Here is a 20,871-nt window from a genome sequence, read left to right as displayed (position 1 = left end):
TCAGTAAACTTAAAGGGATTAAGTTATGATGCTTGGCTAAGTATATTGTAGAGAGATAAGTAAGATATTACCAGATGAATAGTGATTCTTAGGTTAATTTGTAGATCTTTTCCTCAATGAGGGTTGAGGAGTATTTATAGACTTTCACCTTTTGTCACGTATTGGCCAAGAGGCTAGCAGGTGGAAAGACCATTTTACCCTCGGCCGATGGACCTATGGCAGACCGGCCGAGGGATCTTGGATATGAGTACGCGGATATGTGCCCCGGCTGGCTAGTTATCCTAGCCGGGACCCAAGTGACAGGCTGACAGGTGGCGTCGGCTAGGCCGTCCAAGTCGTTGACTTGCTGTGCATATCTTTGACCTTGCTCAAATGTTGACTCGGTCAGCGGGTGCAGAATATGCCCCACCAATAGTATCCAGTTGAAATAGCGTTCTATCATAAGGTGGACGATCTATAATAGTAGAAGTTCATATATATTAATTCAAATTGAAAGTTAAAGAAGTAGGTGGGTTATGCCTTTTGACTTATTATGGGTTGTAAGACCGTCTTTTAAAGGAGTGAATAATTTGTGTGATCAATACTAATTGTATGTCATATCCGAGGAACCTTTAATGAGTTCTAGTAGCTAATATAGACAAATTTGAATAGAAAGTTTTTCTAATTAAGACCGTCTTAAACTAAGATCTCACAACCAACCTATTATTTTTGTCGTATTTAAATCGGTTGTGAGTATCATATTAACTTAATAGGTCTTAATGGGTTTGTAATTTTTAAATATATAAAAAAAAACTAATAAATATTATATAAAACAATTTTATGTTATTTTAAATTATGTCAAAATCGTTATTAAAGACAGTTTTACTCCCCCATAAGACATGTTTGTTGTATAAAAATTTAAGTGCATATTATTACGTAGCTTTTTTTTAGGTGAATCAGAAGAGTGGTATTTAATACGATCCTACTCTACATGCCACACCAACGGCTATCCAAGCCTCACCAACAGACACAATTTTGTATATTGGGCAACAATATTACTTGCCTTCCATAGCTTATTGTAATACTACGGTTTTCTATGTCTATGGGTACTATATCGAGTGAGGCTTCCTCTGTCGAGTAAGTATGTTTAATTTGATTTACGAAATAATGTTCTTCCGAAGGGTACTCGATCGAGTAAGTTGGGGACTCGATCGAGTAAGGGTCACTCGATCGAGTAAGTTACTTACTCGATCGAGGAAGTTGATTTTGCGGGTTATTTTAGCCTGGTTTTGTTAGTAACGCGTGATTGGTATTTAAAGCTTTCCGTCACCTTCTTTATCACTTTTAGCCTTTTCTAAAACCTTTCAAACAGAGAAACAATTACGTTGCTTTTGTTCTTCGCGTTACTATCAAATCCTAAAGGCTAAGGTTGTCGGATCGTCGTGTTCTTTACACCGTTGAGTTCGTCGTGTCGTGGGTAAATTCCTTGTATGATTTTTATACCGTGTTGTTGATTTCGTTTAAAACCCTAATTGGGTAGATTGGGGGGTTTTGGGAGTATAATGTTGCATTATATGGTAATTGTATGATTATATGCTATACTAGGTTTAAACCCGTGAAATTCACGGGTTGTTCTAATATACGGTCGTATGGAAATAGTTTTCAAATATATATGTTTGAAAAGTATAATTTAAATTATGTATTGGTATACTTATTATTATACCCCTTTTATGATTTGGGAATTGCAACATTTACTTGTGGAACGACTATTAATGGTTGTGGGGAGGAGGTGAGTCTCATTTAATAAAGTGGTATATAATTTTATTCACAAAAATAAGCCCAAAATATAAATGTTGCAATTAATTCCATGAGTACGGATGACAATGGATCGGGTTCAGGCCACGACTTAATGTGGAATATTATCTAATATTTTATGGACAACTGAACGGTCACGATTAACTCTTAAGTACCATCACTTTTTTTTTTATCTTATTCTAACCCCAAATTGTCCTTTTCCCGCCAAACACAATATTTTCAACCGTTTATTCCTTACCATTTAAAAAGGGAGAACTTGTGCGACTGTAGCAATGAATAGTGCGCGAGCAAGTCTTCCCTCTACCGTCAGATCTTCCCTTTGTATCCCGTCCGTCATTTTGTCCTGTACTCACAGCCACACTCTTTACCTTTTCTCTGTGTCCCTCTACACCGCTCATTCTCATTCAACTCGCTCTTCTCACCCCTCAATACCACTCCCTCAGCAAACCCTACCCGCTCTAATCAAAAATCCTCTCAAAGGTATTTTCTATGGATTCCATTTTTATCGTTTATTTCAATTTGATTTTGTTATTATTTTTGTTAGGATATTATAATGATCCCTTTGTTGGATATTGATTGTTGTTGGTGCTATGTTAGATTTGTTATCTCATCGTGTTCCTTTACCTTTTTCGTGAATCTGATTATGCCTTGATTGATTTTGGATCATTATTTCCAACGATGCAAATAGTATTATTATTATTATTATTATTATTGCAAATCCCAGTATTTTTGTTCGGAATTTATTATTGTTGTTGTTGGTGGTGGTGTTGTTGTTGAACTTTTCATTGTCCTTCGTATAGGATTTATGAGTATGTCGTCACGGGGTATGGGGTTGCCGTTGGTGAGGGGACTGAGGCGGAAATTATTTTTATTACTACTGGTGTGGACGCTTTTCTGGTATTATTATTATTATTATTATTATTATTGCTGTTACTTTTTTTTGATTTATTACTGTGATACAGTCGGAGTTGTGGCCTTCCTTTAAAAGCTCATATATTTTGTTTGTCATTGTGATTGCAGTTGTCATGGGCTGCGGAGATCGGGAGTATAAAGTGATGGCAGGGACCCATTTGAATTTCAGCAATAGTTCTTGGTGTGTGTAATGGACACAGGCCAGGGGGTGCCATTAGTGAAGGTGATGATTGGGTTACGTCTAACACCTGCTTATTTAATTACTTATGTTTGCTGTCTTTTTTTAACGACGTGTCCTCATTTTGATATTGAAAGTGGAAGATGGTTGGAATTATGCTGGGCTTCATCTCTCATTCTGCCTCAAATAATTGTAATTTTTATTGCTCATTTTCTCTTTCGCCTCATCCATCAAACCATTGTCCCTGGTTCCTCCGTCATATGGTGTCCGAATATCGTGCAATTGACTAGATTTCGTGGCCCAATTCACCTGGGATTTTGTGGTCCGTCTCAGTTTGTCGTTTTGCTTGGTCGTCAGTACCACCAGAATATTCTCTAGGTTGTACCTCGCTTGGTGTCGACATTTATCAGAGTGCCGTAGAAGTTTGATCTTTCAGGGTATGTCTTGTAAGTCGACTTGATTAACGTTCTGCCATAGTTGGTTACTTCAACTGTTATTGCTATTATTATTATTATTATTATTATTGTTTTGTTACTATTATCGTTGTTGCTATACTTATATTCTGTGTGCTATTATTTTTATTAATAGTAATCTATAAATGTTAACAGATTCGTCGTCCTTTACCAGATGGTGGAGTTCGGCAGTCTATTTGGCCTTAACTGTTTCCTGCTGCTTGCAAACTTGCTTATCTCCATATTCTTGGGTATTCGTCTCTTTGCTAATTCATGTTCATTTGTGTATCAATATCTGCCATGTAGCAATCTTCTTTGTGCTTAATACCGATTCATAGATTAGATAGTTAGGCCCGTCACTTTTGATTAAGGATGTGATAGTTTAGCTCTTGTTTTTTATAGGTTTAGCTTAATTTTAGTGTTAATTTTTTGATTGGATTGTTTGATGGCTGCTTTTGAGGACATGATTTTGTTCTCCTTGTTGGCATCTCTGCATCTAATTTCAGTCTTCATCCATAGGTTTTATATAACATTTTGGGTGCATTAAAGCTGCTTAGGAATGTTCAGATTTTAATATTTTTGGAGAGTAAAGGTACATTTAGAAATCAGTGCGTAAAAGTACCATCTATATTATTGTATTCTGGTGTTTTTTAATCAATATTGTTCAAGTTGAACCATTCTTTTGCCATCCGCGTTGAGTAATTTGGGGGTTTTTGAATCACTAATGTTCAAGTCGATGCATTTTTATGCCACCTTCAATAATGTATTATAGGCTTTTTAGGTCACTAATGTGACTATTTTTTCGTTCCATGCTAGGAGTTTGTCCGCGGGTATCACGACTAAGGTCATCCTCTACATCGGGTTGCTTGATCTGGGGGTGTATTTATCAAGCTCACCATTGAACATCCCAATAAACCTCATTTCTCCTATGCAGGTATTATCTACATGTAACTTTTGATTTATGTTGTCGCTTATTTATTGTGTGTGCTATTAACTGCTCTGATATTTGGCTTGTGAGGCTTTTGGAACTTAGCTTTTACAAATGGGTATGGGGCGATGATAATCGTGTGGGTTTTAAGGAGTAGTTTATTTTTGTACTTGTGTATGTTTTTGGGGTTTATTTTGGGCTGATCTGATCATAATTCCTTTGCTTGATGTTTCTGGTATGCTAGGTCTACGTCTGGAACTTTCACTCGCTCATCATTCGGTGTCTTTGCTCAACTCATTAAAAGAATGCACTTTTACCTATTGTAGCTTAGGAATAGATCCCATTGTTCATCCACCGACCTCACCTAACGTTTGAATCATTTTCCGTGCTCAATTAAACCTCTACCCCGCCTACTAGATTGACCCTCTAGGATAGGACCAACCTATTTCATCCTTTCGGATGAGCGAGGTGAGTTGTGGCCAACGACTTTCCTCACGACAATCAAATTTATTTGGTTTCCTGCTTATTACTAATGTCTTCTTACTAATGGGGCATGTTTGTTTGATTAGGTTAATGTTTAAATATCGGGGAATCCATTAAAGTTTTCACACCTTGCTCAATCTATCAAGTAAGGATTTCTTTGTTTTTAAGTTGCTTTTTTTTTTGTAGAATGGTTCTGATTTCTAGATCTGAAAGTGTGGTCCACAAAATAAATTGGTTTAGTGGGTAGGTTTGTTTTAGCTGGTTCTGGTTGTGTATACCTTTACATAAAAGTCACCAGGGGCGTGTACTATTCATATTAACAGTTATCATGCTCTACGTTTTGGTTGTGTTTCCTTTCTTGCGCGCCGTGTTTTGCTATTGGGCTGTCAACCTGTGTTGGGCTACTCTTATAGGCCTTAGCACTTTGTCCCTTTTCTCTCCTAAACTCAGTTGAGCTTATTATTTCCCTCAATTATTTCGTGGGTCTCTTTATTTGCTCGACAGCCTCTCTATCTCTCTCCTTACCATCGCATCCTGCATTTTTCTTCCCAATCGTGTTCTTTAGGTGTCCTTTCCCTCTCTTTCCTTCCTAATTTTTTTATTGCTTTTTGGTTTTCATCATTCGCACTTCTTTTTCTTTAGTTTTCCTGCATTTATTTGATTCTTTTTGTTTTGATTTACGTCAATTTAGTGTATATTAGGGTTTCTTACTATTTGTTGCAAAATTAGGGTTTTATATGTGTTCAGATAATTGATTGATTGACGTCCTGTGATTGTTTTTCGGGTTTGGTTATATGTTGTTGGTGTGCTTGTAAAGAATGTAGGTTTGGTTAATGCTTATTGCTTCTCAGTTTTCTTTGTGTTTGAGGCGATATTCATGACTAATTTTACTGCTATCTTCATCCATCCTCTATACCCTTACCTTTCCCTTTGATTGGAGGTATAAGGTGACTGGGATAAGCCTGCGATTATCACCTACCCAGATTTAGCGTTGAATTGTCAGTAAATAAGTTGATCCTTTCACTTTTCCTCCTTCAGATGACTGTTTGTGTTTATCTATGACTTTCGGGTCATTAAATAAAACCAGTAAATGGTGTGGTTGGTTTTAAAAGCTTTCAACAGTTTTTTAGGTTCAACCGTTAGGATGGTTTTTGTCTTAGGTAACATTGAAACTATTGTAGTGACATGGACTAATAGTTGAGATCTGGTGATGTTTAAAGCCATTTACTTATTCTATTGCTTGTCTTGGCAGATGCATCCCGTTTTCAAGGATTATTTATGTGCTTGGGCGCAATGTCGTTGCTTCTCTACCATTCTGGATTTACCATATCAGTCCAGCTGGACACGAGGTCAGTGTCGTGTTTAACTTAAATCTATAACTCAAGTTACTCCACCGGATACACAAGTTGTTGAACTTTGCAGTGTAGTTCTATTATGGTTCGTCCCAATATCTCGAGGGCTTCTACTTTGTAGTTTAGGGGTGTAACTAAGTCGATTCGAGCTGGACCCTAATATCGGTCGGATATTTAAGCTCCGGGTCAGAGCCCTTGAACCTAAGGAGTTAAAGCTCAAGCTTAAATTGAGCCCGGTACCATATGATTTAGCTTTATGTTGCTAGATGATTTAGAGTCTGTTTTCTCAAAATCCTGAAAGTAATTCATTTGTACAGAACTAAAAAGCATCTTGTTGTTCAACCTCCAAATCCTGTAATTAATTCGTTTTTGTCACAGCTGAAGACACGGTTGTTGATCCACCTATTCTTATTTTTAGCGGAATTACCGACTCCTAATGGATACCTAAAAAGTTCCTCCTGCCCTTGCTGCTTGCTGTGCAACAGTACTTAAGTCAGCGGAGTCGCGATCTATGCATGTTTCGAGTTGAAGCGAATGAATAAAAATACTTCGCTTTACTTTTCTATTCACATGCTAATTTAGTGTAGGAAACTTTATTTTCCCTCATAGGACCTGTCAGATTTCCTCCTACCAGTTGCTAATGTTCTATCCTTTAGCAACTCTTTAATTATTATCCCTATGCTACAGTCTCTCCCTTTCTCTTTGTTTTTTTAATTAAATTGTGTCCACAGGTGATTGGGTAAAGGTGGGAAGAGCTCTATTCCAAAAGAAGTCGAATATTAACTGAATGTTCAGGCAGGTATATACTCTCATCCGAAGCTATGAAAGTCGTTCCATACTATAGGAAAACTATGCATTTTTGTGCATTCCATACCCGTACTTCTATTGCACGTAGCAAATTATTAGCACAAGGGAAAATAATATATGTATTCAAAAGCAAGATGGCTGCAATGGGACGGGGTTGAAGGTAACCACCATTAGGTGATAGAGAGGAGATGAAAGTCATACTTAGTAGATAAGAAGTACTATGAAAAGGTTAACATTATGTTGGCCAGGTGAGAGCCTGAGAGGCGGGAGGCTGGTAAATCTGTGAAAAGGGAAGTGCCAGCGAAGAATGTTTGGGTTGGTAGAAAACAAGTGTATGATCAAGTTTTTCCTTACTGACATTCTGGTGACCATGTGTGTGAGAGAGAGAGAGAGAGAGGGTATTGACCGTTCATATTCTTGCCACACCAGGGCAAAGTTAACTAGAGTGCTGAGATAACGAACTCCATACTCTAACCCTTGAATTAAACTATTAAAGAGTGTTGAGATAATATTGTTGTGGTGGAGATGGTGATGTTTAACTACGTAGGGGCAATATTGGATGACCAAGTTGTTGATTCCAATTTTCAGTTTACCCTAAAACAATAACTACTTGCATACCCAACCTAAACAATATATAGTACCATCAAACTTAAATTTATACGTAATGGTTCTTGTTCATCCTTGCATATTACGTAGGGTAAACAAATGAACCGAGGGAGTAATATTCAATCTTAGTAATCCTCATACCATACGTTTTCACTCAACTTGTCCCTATATGATCGTTTATAGTGATCAGCGGACACTTTTAATCGACATACACACATTTTAAATTAAGTTATTAAACTGTATTATTCGTAAACCAAAATCTCCTTCCTGAACAAAGTGGAAAACATATATAGTGGCTGAGAAGAGGATAAATGTGTCCAAATTTCTTAGTTTGTGTTGCATTAGGATGAGTCTATTTGGTAAGACGGTCCCTAAAACAGCTGATAATATATTACTTCCTTGATTAAAGATTGCTAGCTATATTGGTCGTAGGGTGGCCAGTTATCTTGCATGTATTCTTCCTTATCATTTCGCTTATTCAAATTGGATGCGAATTCTTTGCTGGCTCCGTATCTTACCTTTAATTTCTATTATTCGTGCCAGTGGTTACGGTTGTCGCTGAGGGAGGCGGAAGTTGGCGTAAAGTTCAGGTTATTGATCATGGCATTTAGCATTTCAGCTGCCTCAGGTGTGTAACTATTTCATCATTGCCAGTTGATTAAAAACATTACCCTTTGGGACTCATATGCTCTCAACACTCAGTCTTCCAGCTTATATTCAGTCTTTTCTGGGTATTAAGTATGCATCTGTCTCGACCATTTGTTTATTTGTTTACCTCTGATTAAATTACCCATCACAAATGATAGAAAAAGGTAAACAAATGACTGTGACGGAGGGAGCAGTATCAGAACAATGCTATGGAAAGTTACTTTTGGGGCTTCTCCGTTCTTCTCCTCTCACAAACCGATAAATTAATTGTTTTGATTGCATATGGGTAATATATCAGGAGGAGGGCATAGAAGGAGGAATTCAAACTGAATTGATGATCCTGAATCTAAGATTTAATCACCGAAAATTAGGTTAAATGATGGTAGATTATTGGCATATAGAGAAAATGGGATTGTTAAACAAATGCAAGCTTTAAGATTATTATTGTTCATGGTTTTGGTAGTAACAAAGATATGAGCTTTTTAGCACCTCAAGTATATGATCTCAAAACCCTCCTCATTTCGGTTTTTTATTTAGGGTTTTACCGTTGTCGATGATTTGATGCTCGATTGTATGTTTGTTGAATGGTTGAATTCTTGGTTATTATTCTGATTGAGTATAAATTATTTTTTTAAGACGGTTTTAAGCTTGCAACGGATCTACAGCAACCCATGTAGCTGGTTAGTAATGAGCATTGATGAGTATTAGAGGTAGGTTTTGGAATTTGTTTCAACTTAAGACGGTCTCAAGAGAGATTTGTAAGCGTGAAAAAGATCTAAAGAAACCCATGTAGTTGATTAGTAATGAGTATTGATTTGTGTTATAAGTATGTTTTTGGATCCATTTCAACTTAAGACGGTCTTAAAAGAGATTTACTATCGATTGAATGGTTGAAAATGGGAATTGGGTAAGCTTTGCTGCAATTGGAAGTGATATTACTGTGATGATTGCAAGTTTTGTATATTTAGAGGGAGGCAAGAAAGATGCAGTGGCTTAGAAGAGGGGAATGTGTTATCGTCCAGGAGTACTTTTTGAATATATCATATTTGTGTGATTTATTTGTTATAGATTCGGGGATCGGATTTAATGAAGGAATTTAACGTATCATTTAAGTAGCATGATTCTCTTTTGTTAATGTCGTTATCAAGAACTATTGTTGAAGCAGTTGGTCCCCCACCCAAAAGATGTTTGTTTTTTGAGCTAAGGTTTGTGCTGTACAGTGGATTAGCACAGTGGATTAGCAGATGGTAATGCAGTATCATTCTGAACTTCGGTTTTTATTTGAGTCTTTGCTTGGGATAAAATCAGCTTGATTTACAATGATAAAGTGTTCAGGCTTAAGATTTAAATGGTTCTGTATGATAGAGCGGGCTATGGGGAAAGTGATCCAAACCCCAAAAAAGTCGCTAAAGAGTAAAGAGTGAATCGTTAGATATTGAGCAACTCACAGATCAATTATAATTAGGACCCAAGTTCTATGTGATTGGAGTATCTCTGGGGTCATATCCTACTTGGAGTTGTCTCCAGTATATACCAGACAAGTAATAATTGCTATTAACTTTTTTGTTTCAATCGGTCAATTTAAGTCATCACAAAGCATCCATTTGCATGGCAGTGAGTAGTAGTGAATTAGATTGAAATTAGAATAAGGGAATGGGTTAAAGGAAAATGAGTGTTGAAGAGTAAAAGAAGGAAAGTGAGTAGATGGCAGTAGATGTTGAGAGTTTTTTAGGAAAGTGGCTCTAGGTAGATGTGAGTTTTTTTTGTCACCATAGGTAACATTGAGTGCCCCTTACATGTGAACCGAAATGCAGAAATAAAGGGTTCGTTGCAAGTTGTAGCCTAAAGGTAGAATAGTAAACTAACAGATTTATTTCAATAGGTTGAATCGGTCCCGACACACCAACCCCAGACGTAGGCTATAAGAAATCATTCGGGGTAGTAGGACGATGCATTCCGTTCGGTGGAAATGTGCCATTTTTTGCTTTCTGGCTAAAATGGTAATTATGAGACCAAAGAAGTGGGAAAGATATGAGGTAGTAAGGCGGAGGGAGGCACGCCTTATGATTAGTAGGTAGTTCAGGGGTGGTAGAGGAATACAAGGGTGTAAAAAATAAAAGGTCCTAAGAGTAATGAAGGGAGTGAGAGAAGGTTGAGAGTGCTCTGTAGGGATAAGTACAGTTTTCGCAGTCGACGGACCCAGCGATGCCGAATTTGTGGTGATCCTTCATGGCTTACAAGAAGCTCGAATGATTGCCGTATTGTCATCGATGCATCAGAAACTAGGGCGGAGTGACATTTTATTTTGTTCTTGTTTAATCTGAATTCTCAGGTCGTAAAATGAAATGGTTTGCTAGAACTTATTTATTTGTTTGGTGTAGTCCTTGCTGATTTCATTTTATTGTATCACAGATCTTGTCCTAACCTTTCCTGATTACATGCTTAACTCTCTTTAATGAAAATACAAAAAAAATAATTATCTCACAAGAAAACACGTCAATGAGACTAGCAAACACAGCACAAAATGATAAAAATTGAAACAGAAAAACATTTAAGTATTACAATTCATGCAACAGAGCAAGTTCTCCTTGGTTTAGTTTGTTGACCCATGATCTATTTCACCTTAATTAAATCTCCTTAATTTAGTTATTATTTCTCATATTGGTGCGGGGACTATGATTCTAATTCACCTTTACTTTTCCAGGGGCGAATAAGGATGGCAGTGAATGGAGGCTTGGGAGGCTTAAGTGTCAAAATGGTTGGATGGCAGTGAATGGAATGTGGGGAAGGTATACGAAAGTGTATTAGGAATGGAAATTAACGAGATCACTAAAATTCCTATATGCATAGACCCGAGGGAGGATGAACTGATATGCCATTATTCCAGGGATGGGGTGAACTCGATGAAGAGGGGTTATGCTTTCATTCGATGGTGGATGAGCCGTGAATAAGCCTCAATAAGCAGTGTAAAGAAGCCTCAAGAAGCAGGAACAGAAAAGACCCCATCTGGAATGCTATTTGGAAGATTGAAACCCCACTTTAGGTCAGATCTTTGCCGTGGGGTGCCTGCTGATTGCTCTGACGCTCTTCCTTGTGGCGCAAATTTAAAAACGGAGAGTACAAGATTTAAGGCCTACCTACAGCCGATGCAATTCGACAATTAGGCCGGAGGTACATGCTCTAATTTAATGTCTTTTTACCAAAAGAGTCTGGGAGTCTATGGCCATTGACACGGGTGAAGCATGGAGTCAATTCAGAAATAATAACAAATGGAGCTGAGGTAATTTGGAGGCAAAAGATGTGACGGAGTTAACTAAAAATTTTATGGTGCTTTGGGCAATGTGAAATGGTAAGAATACGGTAAAGCATGGGGAGGTTGTAGGTGAACCATATGTTGTTCTGAGAAATGCATAAAATATTGGAACAATTATTTGGAACTGGTGTATGGTGTATAGTGCAGGCACTGAACTACTGAAGAAACTCATATAATGACAAGGGATGTTGTATGGGGTTTAGTTGTGGTGCGGGATCACTTGGGATATGTAGGGGTCGCAGCAGTTGACCAGGAAAGACATAAGTGGTGCACTGATATTACGGAGGTAAAAGCTGCGGTGTTGGGTCTGATAGTGGCAGGGCAGATGGAGGTTCGTTCAGTAAATCTAGAATCCGACTTTGAGCAATTGATCTGAATGCTTGAAGCACAAAGTACACTTCCCAACTACACGGGAAATGTTAGTAAAGGAAATTCTTGAATTAGGAGCGCCTTTTTGAATTAATAAGTTTCAGTTTAACGTTGTATAGTGTTAGCCGGACAACACTACGAATGCTTTCCATTACTAATTTCATCTTACTCCAACTAACCTCATATAGTTCCAGTATGGAGGGCTGTTTTTGGAAAAGCACGAATTAGACAAATAAAATTGCTCGAGCATACATGTATAAGTATGTATTGTACATTTGTACGCGAAGTCAATGAACTACAACAAAACTTGGTGAAAGTTAACAGAAACGGTAGTGGAGGTCCTTAAAGCTACGCTATTAAATTCGGGGTCCTTAAATAAATCCACACTATTGCAAAACTTAGGTTCTTATTGTTGTGTTTACTCTATGTTATATGTCTGGTTGTTGAGTGGCGTTCGTTCATATGCCAATGCCGCTAATGTGTTGCTAAACTATGTTGTATCATGTATTTTACAATGCACCATTGCAGTCTTAGTAGTAGAGTACTTGTCGTTTTTAATACGAATTTTGCGGAATGTGGATCGTAATATTCATTTCTGTAACTACGCCTACTAACGAGGTCACCAACACGATTATCCAAATTGGGGCATCGCGCCCGGGAGGGCGCGGAGCAACGACTAGTATAAAACAAAATCGTACAATCCTATTGATCGTACGTTACAACGATTAGTCAATAGCAACGTACGATCGATAGCATCTTAAACCATATGTGCATGGCATGAAATCTTAATCTTAAGTCTTGCGTTCGGGTCATATATAAACTCATATTTATCAAACATTGCTAAAATTCGTCCTACGCTGTTGATCGGAGCAATTAACTAATTATAGCAACATACGATTGATAACATCATAAACTTAGGTCTTAAATTTATGTCTTACGTCCCGAGACATAGCTATCTACGATTCAAGTTAGTCGCCAATTTGGCGACTGATTTATGGTAGTCGCCAAAATGGCGACTGACTTGCAGTCGCCAAATCCCAAATCAGTCGCCAAATTACCTCAGCCAAACTGGCTACGTCACCCAAAAAAGGTGACTAAATTGGCATTTGGCGACTGCTATTCAGTCGCCAATTTGGCGACTACCTTGAATCAGTCGCCAATTTGGCGACTACCCAATCAGTCGCCATTTTTGGCATTTGGCGACTGATTTTTCAGTCGCCAAATTTGGCGACCGACTTTAGTCGCCAAAGCTAGAAAAGGCGACTAAGGTCCGCGACTGATTTCAGTCGCCAAATTCATTTTGGCGACTGATTTCAGTCGCCAAAATCAGTCGCCTGTTTTAATTCTTTTTGTAGTGTACTACACATTTTAGTTTGAAGCAACACCATACTCCAACAATAGTTGTGATTATCAATACAATTTCCATTAACATTCAATCTTTTACACAGCCTACATGGACTTTAGTTTATATCGTGTGTTGATTTTGTGTATACTGATCGAAATATAAGCCTGATTACTTTCTGGTGCACACACAGGGAATGGATACTGCTACTGGGACAAATGATCATTCAGCAAGCGTTGTTCCTGTTGGATTCCGGAGCCAGCCTGATAAATGACCCGGGTATTATATTCGTTACTCACATATTCTATCTAGATACTACTCCTTACGTTATTTATTAGAAATTGAGAGGGAGGAATTCATAAAACGATTGTCGTATTTCGTGTTTCTAACTATTACGATTACGATGTATATATATAGTACTATTGAAGATCTCGTAATATCGGTAACCGAATATATTATAAGCTAGAAAATTACAACATTATTCTCTACAATATATTTGAATATATCGTATTCCCTAATTATGATATGTAGTAGATATCTTAATATATGGACACATATCTCTAACATTATTTTTTTATTGTTAGCCGAAATCATGGAAGTTTTCGTAGTTGGAATGATATGAAATGGGTCTTTTGGCTTTGTAAAAGCAAGGGCATCTTGACTTTTGTCTCAGAATGTTCAAAGAAAAAATAAAAGAACTTTTTTCTTGCATATACCAAGTCGATGCTTTATTTTCCGTTAATGTGCCTCTACTTATATACCAAGTCGATGCTTTATTTACTGGTTGGTTACTTGTGTTGTCAGTTGTCACTGAGCGATGTTGAGATCTTAAGTTCAGAGGATCCGTGTTTAAGTACGCGTTTTTTTATTTTATTTGTTTTTTGCTCATTTTTGGTGTGTAAAATCAAAATTGTTCAACTTTTGGCATAATAACTTTGGACATTCCACAGGACACACGAAAGTCGAAACAATTTTAATATCAAATCGGTCATTGTAGTGTGTACACAAAATGTTTTTCGAGTTAAATATAAAGCAGTTAACGTAGCTTTTGATGATAATCTCTGATGGTTAATTTGCTCGTTCTGATTCAATCTAAATTTTAAATCTTAATCTGTAAAATAATATGGAATATTAACTTCTGTCTCCCCTAAGAAATTACTTTACTATGGTCATTGTGACTTGTGACGCTTCCTCGGGATAACTTGGACTAAAAATACAAGGGGCGGTATTTAGCAAACCTTTATCTTAACCTATAATAAAAGTGGCATTTGTTAAGAAAAGATGCGTCGGAAGGGAAGGTGAGAAAACGTGTGTACTGGGTTATTTCTATAAAGCAGTGGAAACAAGAGCGCAATATGCAGGAAACTACTTGGTATATTCCATGGAACTTTTCATACACAAATTCTCATTTATGACGGATATATTCCGTCACAAGCTTGTGACAGGTCAAATAAAACCCACATTTGAAGATAAAGATAAATTATTTGTGACTTCCGGCACTTTGATTTTTGTCTTATCCACCCATGTGGGTAATATTTGGCTCGGTAGTTGGTATAAAGTTTGAAGATACATAATGTTTGAAGATACATAATGTTTACAAACTAGTATAAAGTTAGTGTACGTAGGTGGTAGGTAGTTGTTTCTTAGAAATTAACAAGCAATTTAAATACTAATAATCTAAGATAAAGTTAGCGGATGAAGGAAAAAAAAAAAAACTCAATATATTTTCTCAATTCTCAACTACTCTAGTACTCTACATTACCAACTTAATATTAAGTCTATCACTTTATGTTTCACAAGCTGCTAAATTATAATTACATAATGTTAACTAGTTTAGTTGGTCATGTTATAACAAGTATTACTCATGAGTGACCTAAATTACAATTCGAACATTCATCTCAACAATGAAACTCCACACTGTTTTTTTTGATTAAAATGGGATTAACCCGTGACCTACAGCGAGTAGGGCCACAAAACGAAGTTCACAACAAAAGAAAACTCCACACTGTTATAACATGACCGACCAACTAAGCTAGTTAGCTAGCTTAGTTGGTCACGTTAACTAGCTTAGTTTCATTGTTAGAAGCAAAATTCCACGCACATTATTCATCTCAACAATGAAACTCCATACTGTTTTTTTCATAATATAATCTAATGAATTGCGCCATTGCGGTATATGGCTGTAAAGTTATATGGGACTTGTAGCGTCACACTAGTCACAAGTTCACAACTCACAACTAGTCACAAGTTCACAACTCACAACTATCAATATGACATTCTTTTCATTGTTTATACACGTAATTCTCATATATGCTATGGATCAATTCATTACGTCTTATCTTATTTTGATATCCAAACAAAGTTTTAATAGATCACTAGTCTTATACACGTACAAAAATAATGTGAAGTGATCTTATTATTGTAAAATATATCGTTGTTTCACATTAGGGAGTACTATATACACGATTGTAAATATGGTTTCCGAATTAGTATTTAATTTAGGACGGTTACATTGTACTAGTACTACATTATACGGAATAGTGGATATTAATTGACTTGGCTGATAAATAACCGTCTGTATATATAAAAACGTCTTACCTTATAATTGGTGCATAATATTTAGGGTTTTTTGATAATTACTACCTATATATTACACTGTTTTAAGAACTACTACCAGAATAATTTTCGCTTAAAAACTACTACCAATAAGTTTGATTTTTTTAAAAACCACTACCAAATCTCATCCAAACTCAATAAAACACAATCTCAGTCATTTTTTTTTTGAATTTCCATCCTAAGTTGTTTATTTTATCCCTTAAACTAGTTAATTTGATAAAGTTTAAGCAACTTTTCTTACCTTAATTACGTTAGATAGGTGAATTAGATGAAGCTAATTTAAAGTGATTTTCCCCAAAATGATTGCCAAGCGGTAGTATTGGTAGTGCTAAAGGGATAAGGTTTACAACTTAAGATTAAAATTCAAAAATAAATGGTTAAAATTGTGTTTTATTGGTTTTGGATGAGATTTGGTAGTGTTTTTTAAAAAAATCAAACTTACAGGTAGTAGTTTTTAAACGAAAATTATCTTGGTAGTAGTTCTTAAAACCGTATAGTACAAAGGTAGTAGTTATCAAAAAACCATAATATTTATTCATTCTCGTTGATTGGCTCTATTATGTCAAAGACACAAACCATGGCTCGAATTGATTTGTGTATATTGTATACCACCTTCCTAGTGTGAATGAACGCCAAGTTGGCAAGGGAAAGTGTTCCTTTAGTTGGTCTTAATTTTTTATATCGACCTAAGATCTAGGGTGCTTTTTAAGGTACTTTTTTTTGTCAAAATAGTTTGGTATCAGAAAACCCTCAAATCTAAGGTTTTTTTTAAGGAATAAAATAGGTTGGTCGGAAAACTAAGTGTGGAGCATTATTGCTCGTAATTTAAAATTAACAACTTCGTCAATACACACATGTTGCTCATATTCCTTTACGTTAAAGTGGTAATTCAATCTCTTTACTTTAATTAATTGTGCAAACTAGTCCCTTAAGCTTTTACTACTCATTTTCTATTTATAGATTAAATGTTTTCTATTTTATTTATTAACTAGTTTAGAATCCGTGCAAAGTTGCAGGGACCTGTATAAAAAAAATATAGATAATCACTTGAAATTTTATAGTTATAATATTATAAATGTTGAATTTCAATTCAACATTGTACTTGATTTGTATGCGTAAAAATGTTGTACATTCATACTAATTTTGAATAATGCTCATAATTCAAAAACCTAATGATATATAATTTGTATAATAATCGATGAAGACATTTGATGTCTGCGTCTCATATTTTCAACCAAGCATTCATCATAAGCCAATGCGCTTATACTCATATCTTATATCAATCATATCAATAATAACTTCGAATGTAAGCGAATTACACTCATTCCCTAAGTTTTAAAAATCATTTGGATACAGAAAAGAATCCTCCCTAGTCACTACTAGGGGCAGCCACAACACGGGGCCCAAGCAACAAATGGAAATGGGGCCCAGCGAAATGCGCTAACATTTGTGCCAACTGATCAGGGGTCAGTGGCGGGGGCAGTTCCCCCGGCTGGTTCAAATCGGGGATATTCGGGTTCGAAGGACCCAATACAATAAAGGTCTATCAGTTCAAGTCAGCTGAACGCCGTGATTGAATTAAAAAATATCATCAAAATTTACTACTAATAATGAAACTTTGAAATATATTTAGTGTGTATTTTTATTTAGGTGTGACATAAAATTTATCCATGTCCCACCCACCCATTACGGGTGGAATTTTTGTACCCGTACCCTAGAGAGCTCTACTCATGCCACCCCAACCAGGGCGGGTGCAATGTGGCACCCATATGTATCCGTCCCACTGACATCTCTATTCATTACTAATAATCAGTAATCACAGTATAGATGATCCAAATAATTAAATTAAAAGGTACACATTCAAAATAAATATAGTATTGCTTAAGAGTTATTATAGCATCTTCACGATTTTTTCCATTTGGTTTTAACACTAATATACAACAATCTTGCGGTTCTTGCCCAAATAGGATTATACATCCAGTTGTACCATAAGCATTGTACAACCAAATTAAAGACATAGTACGATATAAAGAAGTTTTGTCATTAAAGACAGTATGAATAACGGACCATATGAAAGTTTTTATTTTATTTATAATTTTAAAAATATGAAAATAATATAATTGTCTTATAACCTGGTAATTATTAAATATTTTTTCTACATTTTGTTAATTTAATTTGACTGTATAACCCGGTAAATATATATATTGTTAACCTTATCTGTTATTATAAATCTGCTTCCAACGTTTGTCGATTAGAACCTTATTTAAAGACTAAAACCTGTTACATACTACCCATATTTTGGTGAGTGTATATAGATTTTTAGTATCTACTGTTTTACCCAAACCCTTTAGTAGAACATAGTTATGTTGAAAAACACATTTGTAATTGGCTAATTATGACATTTAGACCCATCGATATATACCCTCGTCAAAAAGTCTCCCGACAGACTATAAGTTTCTTACTCATATATAATAATATGTACATAATTAATAGGAAATAGTAGTATATATAGTATCGAGTTGAAATAGCGTTCTATCATAAGGTGGACGATCTATAATAGTAGAAGTTCATATATATTAATTCAAATTGAAAGTTAAAGAAGTAGGTGGGTTATGCCTTTTGACTTATTATGGGTTGTAAGACCGTCTTTTAAAGGAGTGAATAATTTGTGTGATCAATACTAATTGTATGTCATATCCGAGGAACCTTTAATGAGTTCTAGTAGCTAATATAGACAAATTTGAATAGAAAGTTTTTCTAATTAAGACCGCCTTAAACTAAGATCTCACAACCAACCTATTATTTTTGTCGTATTTAAATCGGTTGTGAGTATCATATTAACTTAATAGGTCTTAATGGGTTTGTAATTTTTAAATATATAAAAAAAACTAATAAATATTATATAAAACAATTTTATGTTATTTTAAATTATGTCAAAATCGTTATTAAAGACAGTTTTAGTCCCCCATAAAACATGTTTGTTGTATAAAAATGATCTGTTTAGGCGCGTCGTTTAAGTAATTGTAAAATTAATTAATGACTTAAGGTTGCTCAAAAGGTAACATATTATCAAAAATGATTGTAAAAAATTGAAGTGCATATTATTACGTAGCTTTTTTTTAGGTGAATCAGAAGAGTGGTATTTAATACGATCCTACTCTACATGCCACACCAACGGCTATCCAAGCCTCACCAACAGACACAATTTTGTATATTGGGCAACAATATTACTTGCCTTCCATAGCTTATTGTAATACTACGGTTTTCTATGTCTATGGGTACTATATCGAGTGAGGCTTCCTCTGTCGAGTAAGTATGTTTGATTTACGAAATAGTGTTCTGCTGAAGGGTACTCGATCGAGTAAGTTGGGGAGTCGATCGAGTAAGGGTCACTCGATCGAGTAAGTTACTTACTCGATCGAGTAAGTTGATTTTGCGGGTTATTTTAGCCTGGTTTTGTTAGTAACGCGTGATTGGTATTTAAAGCTTTCCGTCACCTTCTTTATCACTTTTACCCTTTTCTAAAACCTTTCAAACAGAGAAACAATTACGTTGCTTTTGTTCTTCGCGTTACTATCAAATCCCAAAGGCTAAGGTTGTCGGATCGTCGTGTTCTTTACGCGTTGAGTTCGTCGTGTCGTGGGTAAATTCCTTGTATGATTTTTATACCGTTTCGTTGATTTCGTTTAAAACTCTAATTGGGTAGATTGGGGGGTTTTGGGAGTATAATGTTGCATTATATGGTAATTGTATGATTATATGCTATACTAGGTTTAAACCCGTGAAATTCACGGGTTGTTCTAATATACGGTCGTATGGAAATAGTTTTCAAATATATATGTTTGAAAAGTATAATTTAAATTATGTATTGGTATACTTATTATTATACCCCTTATATGAGTTGGGAATTGCAACATTTACTTGTGGAACGACTATTAATGGTTGTGGGGAGGAGGTGAGTCTCATTTAATAAAGTGGTATATAATTTTATTCACAAAAATAAGCCCAAAATATAAATGTTGCAATTAATTCCATGAGTACGGATGATAGGCGGGGTTTTGTCGCACTCCCCCGATCAAACAATTTACTCAACTAATGTAGTAGGGTAGTCGAGGTCGAACCACAAGGAGCATGGGTGAATACTAATTGTCTAAATTCTTATGTTTAGCTAAGTCGGAGAAAATAAGGAGGGTGGTAACAAACTAGCACTTAAACTAACAAATTTAAAGGCTATAAACTAGACAAGATAAGAACAAGCTAAAAGATAAAGGATAGATCAAATAAAGAGAAGGACTAGAACTCGGTTCGACCATGAATATGAGCAACTCCACATACTAATCGTCTCGGCTAATCAAAAGGGGTAGTTAGGTGAGGGGGAGATGGCTCTAATTCGCCTAGAACCTCCCTTCCGGTCTCGCAATAGGACACTAGCTATTCCGACTAACCCCCCTCCTGGGTTCGAAAGCCGGTATCCCTAACTCAAAACCCGACAACCCCAAGAACATGCATTTTCCCAAGGAGGTCAAGTAAATGGTCAAGGTCATTAAGCACTCATCGTATTCCGGTCATCCCACCCCCTTCCGAGGTCGATTTCAAACGCTAGTCTAGAGGCACCCTCCCTCGGTTCTCCCTTCCGGTCTCAACCTTAGTCGGTTACAAGGTCAAATATCGGGTATCCCACTTACAACCTAACCAACTTCCGTTGGTGGTCAAGGGTCACAAGTCGACACTACCCAAAACCCAAACCTTAAGCAAACAAATTCCTCTAAACTACCCTCACCAATTTCCCCCACAAATTAGCCTTAATGATGATTAATTAATGAAATTACCCATATCGGGTCAAACCGAGTCCTAGAAGGAGACTACTCACTAATCATGTTTCTAAAGGCTAAATAAACAACAAAGATGGAAACTTTATGCATAATCATGATGGAAGTACAAATTCTATTACTAATCATGCAACAATCCAACTTAAATTATAAGGAAAGACAATTTAATTCAAGAGACAATGAAGATTAAACTAAAGGCACAAACTTTAACTCAATAAACTCAAAAGACTCAATCTTTAACA

At 36.1% G+C, this 20,871-nt stretch overlaps 2 long non-coding RNA genes across 7 annotated transcripts; both read left to right on the top strand.

Annotated features, from left to right (window-relative positions):
• The first annotated feature begins 2,160 nt into the window (after positions 1–2,160).
• LOC141602498 (uncharacterized) lies at positions 2,161–4,542 on the top strand. Of its 6 annotated transcripts, none has more exons than XR_012524482.1 (6): positions 2,161–2,274; positions 2,595–2,674; positions 2,815–3,321; positions 3,493–3,587; positions 4,153–4,270; positions 4,509–4,542. It is a non-coding gene; the product is annotated as an uncharacterized LOC141602498 (long non-coding RNA). The 6 variants fall into 6 exon arrangements; XR_012524480.1 differs by having other exon boundaries at positions 2,595–2,691; XR_012524484.1 differs by lacking the exon at positions 2,595–2,674 and having other exon boundaries at positions 2,162–2,274; positions 2,815–2,929; positions 3,022–3,321.
• A 280-nt stretch (positions 4,543–4,822) lies between these two features.
• Positions 4,823–12,223, top strand: LOC141602497 (uncharacterized). Its single transcript, XR_012524477.1, has 5 exons — positions 4,823–4,892; positions 6,000–6,096; positions 6,831–6,898; positions 8,056–8,140; positions 10,865–12,223. It is a non-coding gene; the product is annotated as an uncharacterized LOC141602497 (long non-coding RNA).
• The last annotated feature ends 8,648 nt before the right edge of the window (positions 12,224–20,871 follow it).

Source organism: Silene latifolia, chromosome 9 (genome assembly GCF_048544455.1).
Source record: "Silene latifolia isolate original U9 population chromosome 9, ASM4854445v1, whole genome shotgun sequence".
Lineage (NCBI taxonomy): Eukaryota > Viridiplantae > Streptophyta > Magnoliopsida > Caryophyllales > Caryophyllaceae > Silene > Silene latifolia.
Note: the sequence above shows the minus strand (reverse complement) of the source record. Positions and strands in the feature narration are given on the sequence as shown.